The sequence below is a fragment of the Rhopalosiphum maidis genome, chromosome 1 (assembly GCF_003676215.2).
Source record: "Rhopalosiphum maidis isolate BTI-1 chromosome 1, ASM367621v3, whole genome shotgun sequence".
NCBI classification, from domain to species: Eukaryota; Metazoa; Arthropoda; class Insecta; order Hemiptera; family Aphididae; genus Rhopalosiphum; species Rhopalosiphum maidis.
The window spans coordinates 31,795,774-31,801,773 of NC_040877.1; positions in this window are offsets into that span (position 1 = coordinate 31,795,774).

Below are 6,000 nucleotides of genomic sequence, written 5' to 3' on the forward strand. Positions count from 1 at the left end.
ATTATGCAAGTGCACACTGAGAGTATTTTGCAAGATTCGCATTTTAAAGGATTCACGCGGGGATTTGTTGCATCACAAAAAACAATTATTATTTTGTTTATATAAGGTTGCCATTGGTTACAGAAAATAAAATAGTTATTATAATTGGATAAATTTTAGACATTTATTGATGTATGTTATGTTTGGTCAAAACCACCCATTTAACGTTCAACATGTATTTGTACAGCTATTATTATTACGTTGTATTTTGTTCGATTACAGTTCGGTTGTTTCACATCATGATGACATTTTATGAACGTCTTAATTAACGTTCTTAATATCAAAAATAAACTCGCTATTATATGAATAGGTATAGTAATAAATTAATATTTTTGTTTTATTATTTGAATATAAATTATTATATACTCTTTTTTTTATTTTCTGGCATTATTACACCGAGTGTTAAATAAAAAAAAAGTTGAAAAAAATTTGAATAACATAAAGATAGAGTTGTCATTTTTAAAGGCACAGGGACAGCTATTAGTATTATTTATTTATATAACATTCTTAACATCTTAATTTCTTAAAGACTTAAACCATATTCCTATAAAAGTCATAAGGTGAAATGTGAATCTTCCTTCAAGTCACTCAGTCATTTTCTTTTTTTAAATTTGTTTATTCACTTCTTCATATTTACTTATTATAGGTATATAATTTACAGATTGTAAATTTACAATAAACGCAGAAAAAAAAGATAAAATAATTTTAATAAATTATATTTTTGAATATGTGAATAAGAAAAATTGCTTAAAATAATAATAATGACTAATCAATGACTTGAAATTTCAATAAATAATAATATACTCACATTGAATTTAGGATAAAATAATGTATCCTAATGCAGACTTTTAATTCCATTAAAATTTAATATTAATAAAATGTTTGTGAATAATAATTATTATTTATCGCGTATTTGCGTATTACAATAATTATTGTCTATTACGTTATAGATGAGTTGTTATTATTGTTGATTTAAAATTAGGTATATCCAATATAATATGTTTATAATCTCTACTACATGATACATTATACAGTAGCGATACAGAAATCCAGTAATTTTTCTTAATTGAAGTTGAGTTTAATAAATATTATTGTTGTCTTTAAAACATTCACTATCTTGATTATTAACGTAAAAATAATTAGAATTCAATCATCATTGATTTAACAAGTTCGCAGAATACAAAGAATTAATACAATTGCGAAGATTAACCCGAAAGCTATGAATACCTATTACATATACATATTAGCAAATAAGAGTATTGACACTATTATAACCAGTTAAAAATATATTTTATTTTTTAACTTTTAAACTTATCGAATTAGTTCATATTTGAATTAACTTATATTTATATAACCGGTTAAAAATGTATTATAGCAATTTGACATTTTCCATTAATTTGAACAATAATATGTTAAGTTAAAATCATGTTTTTAAACTTGTCTTACCTTACACCCACATGGATGCAAATAAGGGGTGTACTTTAAAGTTAAAATATATATTATACTATATTATGCTGTTAACTATTAATTTATATAGTTAAGACTTAATTAACTTATTTATTCTGATCAGAGCGATTTATTTATTAATTTTTCCAATGTAATAATACTTTGATGTTTTATTTACATCATCGTCTTACAATATTTCATTTACAACCTAGTTTTTATATGGCAGCAATAAATAGTAACGCACTTTGCACTGTGGGATGATTATATTGATTTACAATGATGATAACTGATAAGTGTTTTTTTTTCTGTCCGTCAGGTTAAAAGTAAAAATGTCCTAGTATATTCCTTAAGAAAACGTTATATTCGTATGTGTTGTCTCTGTCTTACGTTACGTACATCATAGCAAATCGGAGCAAATCAGCAGAACACATTTTGTGATATTAGCTTTAATATCATAATAAATTTACCTATTATCAGATTTAAAGCTAATAAGAATATTATCTAAGAAATATCATATAGTTCTATTGATATTATCATATTGAAGTGAGTTATGAAAGTTTAAAGTTGTAATATTTTACAAAACACAAAATGTGTTCTTCTGAACGCAAATTTTCTATGAACTATATTATACGTTAGTGAGGCAGAGACAACACGTGCGGGGATAACGTCTTCTTAAGAATCGCGGTAACAAAAAAAAAATTAGGAGAAATGGAAATGCTTTCTTTAAACTAGTTTTTGATCAAATCGGTTTCTTTATGATGTTATAATTTATTTAAAAACAAATAATCGTAGATAGTACAATTTTCATAAATTATTTGTATTATAATTTTCTATAGATGGGATGATTTTTAAAATATTATGTTGATTCTTTTTGAACAAATTGTAAGAAATTTCTGATTTTTTTTTCTAAAAAATCTAAAAATATACAAACAATATTATTTTATTTATTTTAATAGTTAAAATTAATTAAAATATTAATATTTAATAATATAATAATGTTATACGTTTTCGTTAAACATTGAATCAACTTATCGTAATACCAATAATAAAGTAAATGACTTTAAAAGCTGTACAAAATATATACTTATAGTAATATATGTTTACCGGCCGTCTGCTCAAAATCGTTTTTCGTATACAATCATATATCATTGAATTCAAATTTAACACACCCATTACAGTGACCCACTCGATTTTAATGTAATATACAACAGATTGGTACCTAGTGGCTACCTTTTTTATATAACCTACATCCAGTGGCGTAGTTGAGAGGCCATGGGTGTATGCCCCACTTGGAATTTTTTATTGGTGATTTTTTAATCACAGTTATAGCCTGATTCCTACCGTTATTTTGTGGTGTATTACAATCTTTAAATAACCCGCCCTTAAATTGATCTGCAGCTATGCTACTGATTACATCGCGTCGTGGACAAATATTAAATCTGTAAATATTAGAAATCGCTGGCGATTTGGACAAATATGTTGATAAGTTGTAATACATTATTTTAAAATATTGTAATATGTTTATAAAAAAAAAACGAAACAATGCGTAGTTTTACTATACGTATTATCATTATATTCTATTGCGTCGTCATTATAGTAAAAGCGTCTTTATAGAGTAGTGTTTATAAAATGTAAAATCGCTGTGATTCGATTTTTCTATACGCAGGTACGTCGTGGTATTTAATATAAAACATTGTTCTATTGCACTAATGCGACATTATCGTTATACAACACACTATATATTTACGTTTATTAATATAATATACTATACAATAGGTATATGCATATTCTCAGATGTAATATATTGTTTTGTTGTTTTCGAACGATGGTTCAACACAATGGCATCTCTTCTCGGCATAACAATAATAATAATATGTACATATAGTGTGTGTATACGGTTAAATAAAAAAGAAAAATATTTAATTTTTCTTCCCCCCGCCATACATAAAATGTATATATATATATATATATATACCTAAATACATCCATTGGTCGGTTATCCATATTATTATTATTATAAAATATGTATATGCTGCCCTCTTTTTGTTTTTATTATTTCCCCCTTATTCTTTAATACTGCAGCTCTCCCACCCCACATCCTCTTTTACAGTTTTGCGTATTTCCACACTCCATCGTAGTAACCGTACACACTGCTTACTATTATGTTATCTCTTGTCTGGATATACATATTATGGGTATACATAGACGTCCGCTCCTATGGATTATTCCTCTCGTACCCTGCTTCAGCTCTTTTACCTATATATTCACATTTTTTTTCATTAGTCGTCAGTGGTTTTAGCCGCTCTCTTTTGCGCGCGCGCGCTTAAAAATTCTCGTTCCATAGCTTTTGGTTTTTTTTTTTTAAATTTTGTTTCCCAATCGGATAAAAACTTTGTCCTGTATCTAACGCTGTCATTGTTCAACGGAGCTCGGTACTGACATACCTATACATTTATTATTTTTCTATTATTGGTGTTATATAAGCTGCATAAATTGTATTCGCTTATCGCGTAAACGATATTGTACATGCAGGGTTATTCATAAACTAACTTCACCCCCACATTTTCTTTTAATAATGAATTTATTCACACTCTGAGTTTTTGAATTTTTAAATACAGGTATCTACTTACATAACAACTACGCATTTTCAAATTCTTGAGATTTTTATTCCAACGTATAAAAAATGTGTTCTATTATTATTACTATAATATGTTTACGTCGTGGGATCTAAATATGTATCTTACACCAACAATCAGTTATTGCTATTTTTGAAACGTCATCAATATTTACGTACTGATTTTGCATTATTTCACTTATTTATCCACGTGGAACTTAAATAAATATATCTGTACTGATCTACCATACTCCACCGAAACAACAAGTAAATACGAAACTCGTTAAAGTTTAAACTTGTTTATGTAAGATTGGGTGTCAATCTGTCAAATCATCGTTTTAGTATATGAAGTATACTTAAACATAATTCTGAAACTCCGAATATACTGATGAATGTTATAATTATTTATAATTACTGTTGTTTTTACTTGTAAATTTTAAAGTTTACTACAAACCACAGTAAAAACTTTTTAATCGACACTGTATAGCGTTATACTGATAAACATTATTTTGTTTACGATATGTATATTATACACGGTGCTTCACCAAAAATATTCATTTACATTGTCACATTTAATAATTTATTTATTTAAGTTTTGATATATACTTACTTAAGAGTCATATTTTCCAATAGGTACTTACATTGTTTATACTATTTAAAGAGTATTCTGTAGCGATACTAATAACTTCTAATGAAAACCACTATTTTTTCAGTACATTTTTAAGTAGATGGTTTTTTTTAAATGACGATGTATCTATACAAATCAAAGCTTTGGCGAATAGTTTTTGTGTTATTTAACCATCTGTAGTACTATTGGTGATAAGTTCATAATAATAATAAATTAGTAACATTTAAAGGCCATGACGATATGGAATTTATAATAATTAGTATGTAACCTATATTAACATAACATTTTATAACTTGTAAAAATTGACAGAATATATAATATGTACTATAGATTAAATATAACATACATTTTAAAGTTGTATGTAATCGTTTTCAAGGTTTACGTACGATTTTTGTATAGTATATTGTATATATATAGATTTTAATAAATCAAAAATTAATCGTTTGAATTTTAATTTAGGTGTCTATATTAGGATTAAAATAAAAAATCATCTGATTATTTAGAAAAAATAGGAATGATCTACCAACTTACTGAAGTATGTAGTTATTAATATTGTAATAGTTTTATGAAACGATGATAAAAGTGGAATTAGAAAAAAAAACAAAAACAAAATCATGTTGTTGATATTTTATTGTATTTTTTTCACATGTGCTAGAAACGATGAATAAAAAACTTCTTGCGGTCTTTATAAAATCTCGAGAGACTCTTTCGCGTTGCAGTCGTCAATTTTGACAATCATATCAATATATATTTTGATTTAGCTCACCACATGTGTACATATCATCCTGGTTGAAAACCATGTCACGGTGTCCACTAATACCTTTATGTACTAAATAATAAATACTATTATTTGTGGCACTCTTCTGATACTCAATTATAAAAGCAATGATTCTAAACAGAACTTTTGGGATCGCTCATAATTATTTATCAGTTTTTTTCCTCTAGCGACCATAATATATAATCTGTATAGAATATATTTACTTGTCAAAATAAACAGCTCATTGTGATATATTTTGAGAAGGATATGGATAGGATGTGTGATGCTAATTTATAATAATTATTATGTAAATATAAGTATATAAACAAAATCCATAGATATTACAATATTTATTTATGATTCTCATTTATTGATAATATGGTTTTTTACAAATGTTTTGTAAACAATCGCAAGATCATTTCGCGATACAAATATAGATTGTATAATATACAAGTAAAAAAAAAGAAAAGAAAAATTCGATCAATTTATTAGCTACTATAGAATCGTAAAAATAAC